Here is a 15,130-nt window from a genome sequence, read left to right on the forward strand (position 1 = left end):
GGGATCAGCTGCCTGGAGTCCCTGGATACCGTGTGTGACACTGCTCCCTCAGCACGCGCTCCCTGAGACAGGCCCCTTAGGGACATAGCAAAAGTGCTGCACCTCCCATACCCCAAGCGTGCACACTGCACACACTTACTGTCTCCACACTGTTTTCCCTGGGCTAGCTCCTTTCCTCAGGGCCCTGGTGTTCCCCTCCCAGGAATGGAGAAGTATCGCCTGGCCTGGCACTTTCTGCATCTCTAGTGCCCACACATCACATGCTTCCTCTCTGTCTTGGTTGGGATCCATCTCAGCCCGCTCTCCTAGCCTGAGCCCTCAGACCCGCTTTAGCCAGAAAAGGGCACAGCAGAGAATGAGGGGGCTGAGGCTGGGGCTGTGGTTGGTCCCTGGCTGCCTCCAGCACAAGCTGTGGTCTCTCTATATAGGACACCTGCAAGGAGTCAGTGTGTTCCCGTCCTGGATTGTGCTGGACCTCTAGTGCTCGCTCCCCTTTTGTCCTTACAAACTGCTTGTTGTGGAGGGCACCTGTGTGACTTCCTAGGTATTGAAGTCAGGTCTAATTGCTCTGTAAGTCTGTGGGTTTCCTCCTTCCCCTTCTTTTTAAGGTTGAATGCTCTTTGCCTTTCTCCAGCCCTTGGGACTTCACCTGTCTTCCATGATTTTGCTGAGATGACTGCTGATGCTCCAAGGCCTCGACTCTTGGTTCCCTGAACACCCTACTGTCTATTTCCTCAGACCCTGATGCCTTAAATTGATTTAAAAAAATGAGTCAAGTCTTCTTTAGTTCATTCCTTATCTTGATCTCTATCCCTTCTCCCTCTTCGTTTACATTCACTTTCCAAGCCGTCTCTTCAAAATTTCCCTTCTTGGTTAAGACAAGTGAAGGTCGGCCCTGAACATCTCAGCTTTCCTCCAGTCTTTATATCTTCCTTTAATATATCACCTTCACTTTAAACAGCAGACCTACAGGTTCCTTTATCTTTCTTTTCAAAGTGATGTGCTTGGAAACCACCACATCTTGCTTTTAACATCCCTTGCAAGCTATAACTCATGTTTTATGCCTTTGTCTTGCTGAGCTTGTCCAAGTACACTTGTGCTAGGGATTTGTATCTTGGGTCAGTGGCAGCTCCCCTCTCCAATGCCTTCTTTGTCTTTCTCTCATTTTTTAGGTGAATAAAGAACTGCTGGCGCAGCCACGTTGGTCCCTTACCTCTGACCTGTCTTTCCAGTGCAATAGTACCTGTGGTATTATGTGTGCCCTTCAGAAATGACCAGGCCTCCAGCATCACTTTTTCCTCCAATTCATCTATCCATGTGATCTTTTCTACTGCTGCTGTGACAGTCATGGTCTTCCCTTTGCTCTTCACCTGCCTTGCTTTTCTGAGATCCTGAACTTGAAGATAGGGCTTCTGCATTGGCAGGTAAAACTGTGACCATCACAGCATCCTTTTCCCCACAGGACCCAGAACCCCAGACAGCTACAGCCCAGCTGGGACTTGAAGCTACCATCTCTGACTCCAGAAACCTGTGCTTTGGCAATTATATGACTGGGGTCAGTAAAGAAAACATGGCTACACACAGCAGGTCTTGTATCTACAGTGTCTTCCTTGGAAGGCAAATGTACCAGTAGTATTCAAGCAGCTTTTCTTGTACTAAATGGTTTCCTCCAGCAGCAAAGACTGGAACACAGGCCTGTCTCCCTTCTCGGGAGAGAATCCTCCTTCTTTGACTACGGAATAGTTCTCCATCATGTGTGTTCTTCTTCTCCAAATAAATCTTGAACTCTTTGTTGCCCAGTAGGGCTGTCTGAAATTTCACTGGCTGTTTTGTTTTGACAGTGTTTTGACCAAGTTTGAGGTCGAAACAGCAAAATCGAAATGAAACAAAAGCCATTAAAATAGCCTCGAAACAAAACGAGGCTGGTCCAAACATTTTGAGAGTCGAAACGTTTTGACCATAGGCTAGGGATACGAGGTCAGTCCAGCTGGGGTGACTTTGCATGTCCAGCGCAAGATCTGGTAGGGAGCAGCAACTGTCCCCCGCACTAAATCACGCCGGGGTGGGAGGCAGCCCAGCTAGGCTGCTTCCAGTTCCCCACGCTAAATCACAATGGGGTCTGGAGACAGCCCAGCTAGGTTTCTTCCCAGTCCCTCATCCTAGATTGCACCAGGGGCAGGAGGGAAATCAGCTGCATGGGGGTGGGGAAGCAGCTCATTTGGGCTGCCTGCAACCCCAGGCATGATCTAGCGCGAGGGATGGGGAAGTAGCACAGGTGAGCTGCACTGCCACCCTCTACCAGATCTTGTGCTGGGCATGGGAATTCACCTCAGCTAGACTGACTTCCCATCCCCAACCTATGGTTCAAATGTTTTGACTCTAAATGTTTGGACCAGCCTCCTTTTGTTTCGAGGCTATTTTGATGGCCTTTGTTGTGTTTCAATTTTGGTGTTTCAACCTTGAAATTAGTCGAAACAGTGTCGAAACCAAATGGCCACCAATATTTTGCACAGCCTTAACGTGTAGTAGGTTTACCTTTTCAGGGCTTGGGTTGAGCCCCAGGATCGGGGGTCTGCTGTTTGATTGGTGGAGCCCACCCACCAATCCGGAGGCAGCACAAGGGAAGCAATGCCCCGCCCTTTTTCAAAGGGAGGGAGAAGGAGCAGCTGGACCTGAATTGGAACTGCACCAGCCAGGTCTGGGGAACTTCGGGGGTGGAGCCCCTAAAGAGTATATAAGGGGACCAGAGTTCACAGCAGCATAAACAGTCTGGCATTTTACTAGCTCCATTATCCTTCTGCTGCACGATGAGGGGATCTGAGCACAAAAGCCAGCTTACAGCAGGCATTCCAGCCTGTCCCCAGGCAGCAAAATCTATGGTTTTGTGTTAGAAGGTACTGCCCACTCTGTGAGCTGGGACAGAAAGGGAATACAGGTTTCAGACTCTAATTTTGTAGAGCACTCTGGACTTTTAGACTTCACTGGGAGTGGGAAGGGGAAACGCTTCTCAGAAGCTGCCTGGCAAAGTGGGTACAATAGCATAGATCAGAGGAAACATGCTGGTGTTTTGTGTGGTTTCCTGTATGAACAAGCATTTTTTTTGTTTTTTTGTTTTTTTCCTCTGGCCCAGTAGAGAGTTGGGATTTTTGCAGAGCTAATATTTGGTGACGAGTTTGCTGAAGGTGAGTGGGAAGAAAAGAAGTGAAGGTTGTTTTTACAGTATCAGTTGAATCGAGGAGTTTTTCTCCAGCTGTGTTGTAATACAAAGCTTTGAAAAGGGATTGACTGAAGGGGAGTCCAAGAGAGGACCCATGGAGGATCTTTATGGAGAGGTATGAGTAAGCAGGGATAGTGATAAGATTTGGCTGGTTGAGGCTCCCATCCTTAGGTCTCAAAATGCACAGGGGCCACGCGAGTGTCTGGGTGCGAGGAGAGAGGAACTCCAGAGATGGCTGTCCTCAGGATCCCACTTGAGCTTCAGCAGTGTGCCAGTAGGTGCAGGGGGATCAGGCTCTAGGAGGTGCTCAAGATGGCTTGAGCCTGCAAACCGAGCAAGTGGCTGGGCAGTCGGTGTGCAGATCGGCTCATGGAGAGCTGGCCCTCTGAGCAGCTTGATGCTGCTCCAGCCCCACATGGTGTGCAGATTGGCACACGGAGAGCTGGCCCTGGGAGCAGGTCATGGCTAGCTCAGGACTCACCTGGTGCACAGGTCAGAGGATGGAGAACCACCTTGGAAGCAGCTTGCAGTTGCTCACATTAGCCCCAGCCCTGGGCCAAGTGACCAAAGCCCTGCAGTGCAGCTCCACCTTTAACTAAAAAAGCCCCTGTGTGCAGAGCAGGGCCCAGGAAAGGGGAGAAGCCCCAGTGAGAGACCAGGGAGTCGGAGCCTGCAAGGGCTTGGCTCCCTCGAGAGAGAGAGAGCGACCCCTGGTGCCCAGTGCAGGGTGCCAGGTCGTTGAGGAGAGCCAAAGGTATCGCTGGGGAGAGGCCCTTGTGGGATCAGCCACCAGGGGACGAGCCTTGGCTTCTCCAGAGAGAAAGCGTGAGTTACTGGGGAAGTTACAGGAGAGGCTGACACGGGTGAGGAGGGTCTGCTACCTCCGCCCTCCATTGCGGGTGGGGCATGTCCACACCCCAGGGCCCTAAAGGGGAGGAGCTTCAGGGAAGCCCCTCAGGGAGGTGCTGAGTGCCCTCCCTATATTGGGTGACTGTTGTTGTGTCAAGGGCTATGTAGCTATGGGTATTCTTTCAGGCGGGTTATATGGTTTATGTGCTTTAATGTCTCAGTGTGTATATTGGTATTCTTATTTGAGAAGTTTTAAAGAAATATTATTGTTAATTTACTTGGGTTATATAGGTTAATATCCCTATGTGTTAATTGTGTTGTATAGGTTGTAAGGTGTTTGGTTCATATTTGGTATTATATGTGAATTGTGGAATATTATATATAGTATTATATGTTAAGCCTTGTAAATATACTATGTTCTATATTAAGAATGTATATTTATTCTAGTAATAAATTGTACATAGTTAAGTACTTGGTCTCAGCCCAAATCTATAGAGAGGGGAGAAAGACGTTCTAGTAGCTTCTTCAGCTAGACCTTCTTCAGCTCCCTGCCTGACCACCACCACTGTCACTGGAGGACAGGGCACACCCCCCTGGGTGTACCGGGGCTACAACACTGGAATGTGAACAGAGGAAGAAAAAACTATGAGAAGGGACAGGTGCCAGGGAAGGAAGGGACAAAAGTGACAGGGAAGGGATGCAGTGTATGAAATAATTTTATTCACTGCTTAAAAGATTTGACTTACATCTCCCACTCCTGTCCTCCAGTATTATAAAGCAGCAGGACATATAATAGCCATATTTCCAACTTTATTTCATACAAATACTAATGCCCCAATCCAACAATCACTAGTACATGCATGATAACAGAGGACACTCCTCACACTAGTTAAGTGTAGTCAAAATTACAGATGTAATGTGTATCCCCAATAAAAAAATAAAATATTTTAGCACGTAAGTGTAATACAGTTTACAACAGGCAATAACCAAAATCCAACTGTCATGAAAGATGCCCCAGGTCCTTGTGTTCTAAATGAAACTCTTTCTGTCTTTTGGAAATGGAACTTTTTCAAAACATTAATTGAAATTCTTTTTTAAAAATGTTTTATAGACCAAAAGACTGGCTTTCACTGAACCAGCAGGTTTAATAACATTGGCAACAAAGTTTTACAAAAAAGAACTGACAAAAGGCACAACTTTGGTGTATAAAAATCAGAAACTCAACAACTTCTCAGCAACAGTTTAACAGTAAAAAAAATGCTTCATGTGATTTAAAAAATAAAGCTCTTAACTACATTTAACCAGTCCTAAATTAAAATTTCAAAAAGCATCTAAATGTTGTGGGAGCCTAATTTGAACTTTGTTGGCAGTGGAAGCATTGATGCTCTACTATGTTCAGGCCCCTTTGAACCGTTGGCTCTGCCCAGTCTATGAAGTGAATGCAGTCATTTCCCTAAGAATCCCCCCATGCAAGGTGCTTCAGCTGGTAGTGAAAGGGTCCTGCACCAGCATGGGGCAATGTGGGCATTAAGGCTGACCTCTCATCCCATTGGCCTTTGACAGGCCAGTGCTAGTTACAGGTGCCCAAGCCCAACCTGAATCAGATCAACAAAACTCCTGAAGAATATCTAGTCACCCTGTATCTAAATGAGTCTGACAGGTCCACTTTCAAACCCACAAACCCACATCCGGAGTTTACTCAGTTTTTACTGAGGGGCAAAGATATGAATGGAGGTGCAAACATACATTACAAAAGTATATATTACAAAAATACATCAGTGGAAATCCATGATATTCCAAGTCCTGAAATGACTGGGAAGAGGCGTGTGTAATGTGGGGAGCCGGTCTCCATGGAGGCAGGCGATAGGGCCGTGCTTGAGGCCAAGGGGAGGTGGTCATGGGGCTCTGCAATGAGCCGATAGGACGCTGCAGGATCAAAAATGCTGTGAACCACTGCTCTAGTCTACATCCATCTTCTCATCTTCCTGTTCTCCCATCTCCTCCACCTCCATATCTCTGGTCTCAGCTTCACTCTGGGCCTCTAGCTGTGTGGGGATACTGGCACCTGCACAAGCTGCTGCTCCATCCACACATTGGGCAGCTGCTTCCATTGGCCACTGGATGATGATCTGGCCAGCAAAGCAGGAACCGTTGTTCAAGCCTGAAATCAACCCCCAGAGATGCACCCCCAGGTTAGTGTGGTAACTTTATACGTGGTTGCTAACCAGCTTTAGTAATATACATGTAGCGTGGTAGCTGGACAGAGCATGCTGTTCAGCTGGAAAACCTGCTGGATGATCCTCTACTTTAAGTCTGACCCCTGCAGGGGTCGTGTATCAGCTCCGTCCTCCAAAGAGCCCCAAGCAGCCAGAAGCAACCCCTCCTATGGCAAGACTCCAGGCAAGCAGGGGGAAGCAGCAGCAAAGTCTTGGCAGAGACAGGGCAAAGCCTGAGTGGATGGCCCAAGGAAACTGGAGAGAGAGGAGAGAGGGAATATGCCAGCATAAGAGAAGAGTCCTCCCTGAATCAAGAAAATTTCATCCATGCTTCCTTCAAAAGACAGCAAGAAAGTACCCCATCTCTCTTCCCACCTTGTGCCTCTCCCCAAAGCCATGGGATCCTGGCAAAGGGGCTCATTCCTTTGTACTTACTCATTCTGATGAGTGGTGGGGAGAGTCCTTGCTCTGTGGGAACAGCTTCTGCCCCAGTCGGGGCAGCTGGATCTGAAGCAGGAGAAGAAAGAAAGGAAATGGCTATGAATTGGTGTCCAGAGGGTAAAGATAGAGCAAACCTACTTTCACTGAATTGTAATATCATAGAAAGATGTAGTAAGGGTTGAAGGGAGCTCAGGAGGTCATCTAGTTTAACCAAGGGCAGATGTGTATAACCTGCTGTCTAACCAACTTGGGATCCTAGCTCCTTGTGCCATGTTGTAACCAGCAAAACCAAGAAAGGTGTGGGGGGGGGGGGGGGAGAACGGGGGACACAAAACCTGGGAACCTGGGCCAGCAAACACAGCCCCACACTTCACACCCTGCCCAGAGAACCAGAGCTCCCCTTTCTGTACCCTGCCCCCACCCCAGCCCCTTTCCTCGTCCTTCCTAACTGAGCTGGTTGTACCATGTCTGTGTCTACACGGGAGAGTGTTAAGGGAGCTCTGCAAAGGGGAGAAAACTCCCCGAGACACCATCCCCGCTGCCCCCGAAAAACAACGCACTCAGAGAAGACGCTGGTTTAGAAACCCCCGGATCTTAGAGAAGAGTCTTCCCTCACCACTCCCGCTTGTCCCCGACTCCCGCAACCCGCCCGCACCGGCTCTGGTCACAGCCCGAGAGCCCCCTGCCCTGCCCGGGCCGGAGCCCGCTTCACCTGCTGGGAGATGAGGAGCCCCCGCTGCTGCCGCTGGTGCTGCCGGGGAAGCAGATGCCGCGGGCTCCATGTGCGCTCAGAGGCTGAGCAGGAGAAGCAGGCGGCGCCGGTACCTGCTAATCACGAGTGGAGGGGGAAACGGAGCCCGGGAGCCCTGCAAGGTCCTTTCAAGGTGTTGGTCTGCTGGAGATGCCCCCTCTCTAACTGTGATCAGAAGAAAATTGTGCAGATTTATACAGAAAAAAAAGAGCATGTGACATCGCCTCTATCTATCTTTGCTCAGTTTAAGAAGTCGTAGTGGTTTGGAAACCCGCACTACAAATCGAGTCACGGCTATCTCAGTCAAAACGGAAGTTATTTTAAAAGGCATCCTCTGTGCACCAGAAGGGTGAAAAGTTTGAGGAGGAGGTTTCAGGAAAAAGAGCCAGGGACTAGTTTTCTCGGAGTGTGAGGAAGGGTGTGTGAACCGAAGTTTGCAGAAAAAAGACTTCTTCGAGGGCTGGGGTGGGGGGAGGATCTCTTAGTTGGTATCATCTCTGAACTAAGAGTTCTAGAGTTTTGCACTCATTTTTGTCTCACCCGATCACGGCTACCAAATACTAGGCCTGTGCGAATAGGGAACTAACTATTCGATTCGGATTCAGCTGATTCGGATGCCAGGAATTTTAGCCGATTTTGGATTGAAGCTTCACTGGGGAACAACAAGAAAGCTGTCTACACCTCCCTGTCTGCCATCTGACACGGAATCCTGCCTTATCCGACAACAAAGAGCAGCTCACAAAGACACTCTCATGTACCCAGAGGTCCAGACGTCCATCTTCAGCTTCTTCTGTGCAAAAATGAAGTTTATTTTCTACCTATGGGGACTTTTCCCTGAGACCCCGGAAGGGCATGCGAGCCCGAAAGCTTGCAGAAAAAAGATCCATATGAAAAAGTAATGATACATCAGATATTAACGGTGCCTCGAAGGTCATTAAAGTACATTTTAGATGCTAAACTCTATCCACCCCTTGTGCAAGCAGACCTTGTTCTGGGGGTTGTGTTGCAGAGGAGCTCCACAAACCCGGTCCTGCGTCTCCCCGACTCCCGCAACCCTCCTGCAGCCTCTGGGCCTGCTCCCCGGCCGGCTCTGTTCCGGGTCACAGCCCGAGAGCCCCCTGCCCTGCCCTGCCCTGCCCTGCCCTGGCCGGAGCCTGCTTCACCTGCTGGGAGATGAGAAGCCTCCGCTGCTGCTGCTGCTGTTACTAGGGAGGCAAAGAACTCAGATCCTCTGTCCGCCGAACGGAATCTATTTATAGAAGCTTATTTTGGCACTTCCTAAATCACTGCGTTGACCACAAACGAAAAAGAAAAAAAAAAAAAAAAAAAGCTTTTCATAAACCGCATTCTCCAGCGACAGTGACCCTGAATCAAACTTTTCTTACGGCTACAGTCAGAAAAGCCAGGGAGCTTCCTAGTGCCGAAATGTGGAGTTCGGCACAGGAAACTCTAAAGGAAAATTTGCAGTTCCTGGCTTCACTCCTTACTGGAGTGCCACGGGCACCAATGCCACCTTCCTTCACAGTTCCCCTCTCTTTCGTATGACTTTTTAGGACGGCAACATTCATACATTAATATCTAAAGTTGATAACCGTTCGACTGCTTCACAATGTGCTGCAGCGTCTGAAAAATTGCACTAGAGTTACTGACATCCAAGTATTCAGGACAAAACCACGCGTAGGAAAAATGAATGCTACGCCAGATATTAACGGTTCCTATAATGTCATTAAAGTGCATGTTAGAACATTTCGATGCTAAACTCCATCCATCCCTTGTGCAAGCAGACCTTGCTCTGGAGTTTGTGTTGCAGAGAAACTGCAAAAAAAAGGTGGGGAATGGGCGGATAACATGTCAAGGCTATGAGGTCCCAGGGCAACTAGAAACACTCATACGAGGTAGAAAGCCTGCTGGCTGCAGCAGGCAAATAAGTGTTTAAGGGAGCCCAAGAAAGGGCTTCTTAGTGACAAGACTCCTGAAACTTCTTCTACGGGGGGGAGGTGTGGGGAACTCGTGACTCTTTCTGATCAAGGAAAACAACTAAACCATGTTCAAGGCGGAGGGGGTGGGGGAGAAACGTGGTTTCCTGGGTTCCCTTGAGCTCTGGTGATTAACTCTCTCAGATAGTTTAAGATTTGAAAATGGTAACAATAGTTCAATTTTTAAAATCTATTCCATAAAAAAGGAGAATATTTGTGAAGAATTCCTGAGAAACTCGTCCACGTGTTCACAGAATCATAGAAAATGAGGGATGGAAGGGACGGACGTCAGGAGGTCACATCTAGTCCAACCCCCTGCTCAGTACAGGACCAGCCCCACCTAGATCACCCCAGACAGGGCTTTGTGCACTCGGATCTTAAAAACCTCCAAGGAGGGAGCTTCCAACACCTGTCTGGGGAGCCTGTTCCCGGGCTTGGCTACCCTTCTAGTGGGAAAGTTTTTTTCCCAATATCTAACCTAAACCTCCTTTGCTACAGCTTGAGACGGTTGCTCCTTGCCCTGTCATCACTGCCACCGCGGAGAACAGTCCAGCTCCGTCCTCTGGGGAACCACCCTTCAGCGAGTTGGAGGTTACTCTTCAATTCCCCTCCCTCCCCCGTCTTTTCTTCTGCAGACTAAACAAGCCCAGTCCCCGCAGCCCCTCCTCAGAAGTGAGGTCCCCAGGGGCGAAGGGGAGGGGGTGCACCCCGCGCCTGGCGGTGCAGAAAGGCGCCGCGGGCGGTCCCTGATTGCCCCTGGGAGCCACCGACACTGCCGGCGGTGCCTGCGGGTGGACGCCGACCTGTGGTCGGTGCTCGCCGCTCCGCCGCCAGTGCAGCCGTGCCCCGCGCTGCCCGGGCCCGGGAGGATCCGCGCAGAAAAGGAGCGCCGTTTGCGCGCGCCGTGGTGGCACAGCCGGGCCGGGCCGGGCCGGGCCGGGCCGCCCGTTTGCCGGCGGTGGTGGCGGCGCTGCACGAGCTGCTCGGCGGGGACTGGCTCGGGCCGAGCCGGAGGAGCTGTGGGAGGCGCCGCTGCGCTGCGGGGAAGCGCGGGTCTCGCGGCGGGGCCAGACCGGCCTGCTGCCCCGCTTCAGCGCCCCGGGCCGGGCTGCTCCGCTCGCACGGGGCGGGGGGGGGGGGGTGGGAGGGGACCATCCCGCCCCCTCGGCATCTCCCCCCGCTGCCGGCTCGGGGCCGACCCCTGCTCAGGCTCCTCCAGCAGCAGGGCCCGGCCACGTCCCGGCGGCCCCAGGAAGGAGCGGGCTGCAAGTGTGCGGGTGCGGGGAGCGGGGAGGTTGCACCAGGCAGGGGCGGGTAAGAGGCCCCCGGTCCTTCCCCGGGCGTGCGGCGGAGGCCCCTGCTCTGCCCAATGACCGGGCTCCCCCTGTGCAGGGGGTAGTGGCGGGCGGGGGGCAGCTATTGTTCGTACTACACCTGCCCCGCGGTACCTGCGCCTGCCCAGGAGGCAGAGGAGAGTCTCGCTGGCCCGGGAACCAGCTCGCTACGGCTCGGGAGCGTCTCAGCGCCGGCTGCAAAAGCCTCGGATGCGGCTCTGGTCGCTGAGCAGTGCGCGGGATGATGGGGCTTTGCGCTTGCACTTAAGGCTTGCATCGGACAACCCGCACCACCGAAGTATGCCTATTCCTGAAGCGGAGATTTCCGACTCAGCACATTGCCTAATACGGGCACTCAGGCTCCGCCCCTTGCCTAAACGGGCACTCCAGGCTCCGCCTATTGCCTAATGCGGGCATACAGGGAGAGGGGGGGGGGGGGGGAACGGGGAGCGTGGCAGCAGGGTTTGGAAATCCCCAGGCCAGTCTCCGGGCTCCCTGCAGTGGGCGAAGGCTAGCAGGGGGAGGTATTAGGCAGATAACCTCCAATAATGCAGATCCCAGACCACTCTGGGTAGCCTGTTTCAGTGCTTTCCTACCCTCCTCGTGAGAGTTTTTCCTAATGTCTAACCTCAACTTCCCTTGCTGCTGCTTGAGACCATTGTTCCTTTTCTGTCATCTGCCACCACGGAGAACAGTGGAGCTCCATCCCCTTCCTAGCCACCTTTCTGGTAGTTGCAGGCAGCTATTAAATCCCACCTAACTCTTCTCTTCTCCAGACGAAATAAGCCCAGTTTCCTCAGCACCTCCTCAGGAGTCGCGTGTTCCAGCCCTGCGACCATTTTTGTTGCCCTCCACTGGCCTCTCTCCTGCTCCTGCCCCTGGGAGCTGGCAGCAGCCCCGGGCCCTGTCTGGAAGCTCTCCAGCCGCAGCCTCTGTCAGAGACAGTCAAAAAGCCGGAGGGTAGAGAAAACCTTGGCTGGGATGATATAGTTGGGAGTGGACCTGTTCTGAGCAGGGGGGTGGACTAGATGTGACCTTCTGAGATCCCTTCCAACCCTCACTTCCTAGGAATCGATGATAAAAAGGGTGAAACTTTTTCTCAGGGAAAAACTAGTCCAGGAAGATCACCTTCCCTGTGAGGGTAACTGAGCACTGGTGGAGAGGTGACAGAATCTCCATCCATGGAAATGCCTCAGAGCAGGTTAGACAAACACTTTGAATTTGCCTGAGATGGTTTAGGCAGGGATGATCCTGTCTTGAACAGGTCCTGGACTAGATGTGGCCTCCTGAGGTCTCTTCCAGGCTGGCTTTTCTGTGATTTTTTCCCCTGTGCTACTGTCCAGGGGAGGGGAGAAGGCTGTTGGCTGGAAGGGAGAAGGCTGTTCCCTCTTGTGCTGCAGGTGTCTTCATTACAGCCCCTCGGTGCCCAGCCCAGGGGGCACTTTCTCCGGGGGCTGGAACCAGGTCCAGGTTCTGCCGACACCAACTCCAGGTAATGGGAAGCACTGGGACAGGCAGGACAGGGCCTCTCTACACAGGACCCCTCCACACCCATCTCCGGGGGGCACATGCTACACAAGGAAAAGGGATCCCCACAGGGGAGGGGGCAGTGGAGGGGTGGCACTGTTAATTGTTACAGCTTTGGGAGCAATTAGCTTCCATGCCTCCTTCCCCTGCTGCCACTCATTCAACTCTATTGAAGTTTTTTCCCTTCACACTGCCCTTTAAAATCAAATTGCCTCTGCAAATGGGGCATGCTACGTGCAAGATCATGAAATAAAATACTAACAACAACAACAACAACAGTAACGTGGCACAACCCAAGTCAGTGTCTACAGATGCGTGTTAGGAGAGAACCGTGGATGGAAGGAAACTTCCAGCAAAATCGACGCAGCGCCCTCCCCCCACCTCAAAAAAAAAAAAAAAAAGTAAACAACCCTCCTTGTTATCATTAAAAGAGGCTGCTCTAGCATCACCCAGGTCTTAGCGCAATGCTTACACGTACAGGAAATATCCGGGGACTCAGGAAGCCTCGCTGCTCTAGCGTGTTCCCTCCCTGCACAGGGGTGCCAAGTATGTGTGGGCCTGCGGGCCCCGGCCCCCCTCGGGAAGAGGGCTGTCACCTGAAATGCATACAACTTTCCCCACAATCATCATTTGAGGCCTCCCCAAGCAAAAATAAAAGTCAGTGCCTATGGCTCTGCATCCTCTTGGCACTCAGCAGAGAGCATGTTGGGGTCCTCTTCTGCCTAAGGTATGGTTAATTATATTCAGACAACACTTAGGCAGCTCCTCCCTAGTCATGGCTTTTAAGGTGGCGAGGGACTGCATAAGCAGATACAGAATACATCCCAATCCCCCGGAGGGATACACTCCTTTTACAGTGTGAAGGAGCGAGGAGGAGGCGGCGAAGACCCCCGGGGAATGCCGCTTCCGGAGCCAGTACCAGATTAGCATAGAAGGTCCGAGACCGGAGCGAGGAGAAAAGACAGGAGCTTCAGCAAGGAAAAGAGCGGAGCCTAAAAGAGCAAAAGAGGAAGAAAGAGGATCCCCAGGGCAGCCGGGGAGAACTGAGCTCGGAGGCCGTGGCACACTGCCGCCCTCTGAAGTAACCAAAGACAAGAAGAGAATGAATTTTGACCCATCCTCTCGGACTTGGAGACGGCCTCTCATTGCCCAGCAAGGGGATTGGAGGCATCAGTCGCCTCAGGACAAAAGGTAAACTCATATATCAACGAAATAACGAGAGAGTGTATAGCGAGGTTTGAGGATAAAAGACCTCAAGGGGAATAGAAAACCAGATGGACAAGATAGAAAGAGACTTTGTTGATTAATACTACTTCTATTCCACCAAGTTGTCAGCTTTTGCATAAAAACATCATATAAGCAGAGTTACAAACCTGATATTATAGATAAGGTTAAAGAAAGAAAAGAAAAAGGATACAAAAGACAGCTTCTGCCTGTAAGTAAAGGGAAGTTGTATAGTGACAAAAGAACATAAAAGCTCGCAACAGGAATGGAAACACTGATGGACAAGAAAGAAAGAGACGTTGTTTGTTAATACTAAATTCCGTTCAGTCAAGTTAATAGCTATAGCAAAAGGGTATTAGAGAAGTAGAATTAGCAAGTTGATTTCGTATTAAAAGAGAGAGAGAGACAGCTTCTGCCTGAAAGTAAAAGGAGGTTGTACAGAGTGATAAAAGTTAAAAGTAAAGACAAGTTTTGATCTGAATCAGACTGTGATTGTCTATACCTTCGAGTGCGTGCGAATACCCATAGTGCCCGTGAACCCGTAATAGAGACACAGTTAGAGCGACCGACCGAAAACACAATGATATATGACAACCCTGCCGACTAGTGACATCACAAATTTGAATGTATAACAATAACTTCCAAGACATGGCAGGCGGGAAAATGGGGGTACCGATGGCTCGTTGGGTGACTATATAGGGGTGCGAAGAGGCATCCTAAGGGACACCACCACAGTAGGCAAATGTATGAGAAGGCTGTGAATGGTTTGGAGAGGGAGGCTCTGTTCATGATGTATCTGGAGACTGGAAGGATGGTCTGGGAATTGCTGTGTTTAGGATTTCTGTTCCAAGCGCATATGGCTATAGTTACATTTCCCATCTTTATTTTGCTGTGGCTCCTCCTTCCAAAGAAGTCAGAGATGCCAGCTGAAAAAAATCAGTTCTGTTGTATCTCCCCTTGAACGTGGGGAAACAGGATCTTCAGGGATGACTCATACTGAAAAGGTTATGGTGTACCCGTAATGGGGCGAGTGGTATAACGTATTTTAAGATAGACACGCAGATCTTTGAAGCAAGCTTTTGTTTGTCTAAGAGAAAAGAAATAAACAGAGTATACTCACCAAATCCAATACAGCATGCTCAAGCCTTGTTACTTCTTATGCGAAATTTCTAAAGACACCCTTAAAGATGATGCCTGGAGCAGATCAGCTAAATTGTCGGCCGTGCGCTACCCGCCAAGCTTCTGGATTATCTGTTCCCCCAGCAGTGGCTTCTATGAGAACCCGAAGATCTGCACAGCTTGCTCAAATTTCCGCCCAAATTTATTCGCATCTAAGCGAAATTTAGGACCAAATTTGGATTAATCTTTACTGTGATTGGCTAAGCGCTAATTTTTTTTGTGATTAGTGTGGCATGTTACTTTATTTTATACCCCATTGTGGTAAGATACCCTTTTTACCTTTGTATCTTAAGCTATACTGTATCCTGTTGAGGTTAGGCTTAATACTAGTAATAAGCTCACAAATGGCCACGTGGTGTCAAAATGCCTTGGTGTCTTGGTGTCTTTACCCAAATTTACAGATTGCGGCTTACTGA

At 50.5% G+C, this 15,130-nt stretch overlaps 1 long non-coding RNA gene across 2 annotated transcripts; it reads right to left on the minus strand.

Moving 5' to 3' along the window:
• Positions 1-4,781: 4,781 nt before the first annotated feature.
• On the minus strand, positions 4,782-14,814 carry LOC132243885 (uncharacterized). Of its 2 annotated transcripts, none has more exons than XR_009455455.1 (4): positions 14,656-14,814; positions 7,436-7,639; positions 6,718-6,789; positions 4,782-6,537 (listed from the first exon to the last, which is right to left on the minus strand). It is a non-coding gene; the product is annotated as an uncharacterized LOC132243885 (long non-coding RNA). The 2 variants fall into 2 exon arrangements; XR_009455456.1 differs by lacking the exon at positions 14,656-14,814 and adding an exon at positions 10,899-11,085.
• Between the last annotated feature and the right edge of the window lie 316 nt (positions 14,815-15,130).

The sequence above is a fragment of the Alligator mississippiensis genome, chromosome 11 (genome assembly GCF_030867095.1).
Source record: "Alligator mississippiensis isolate rAllMis1 chromosome 11, rAllMis1, whole genome shotgun sequence".
NCBI lineage: Eukaryota > Metazoa > Chordata > Crocodylia > Alligatoridae > Alligator > Alligator mississippiensis.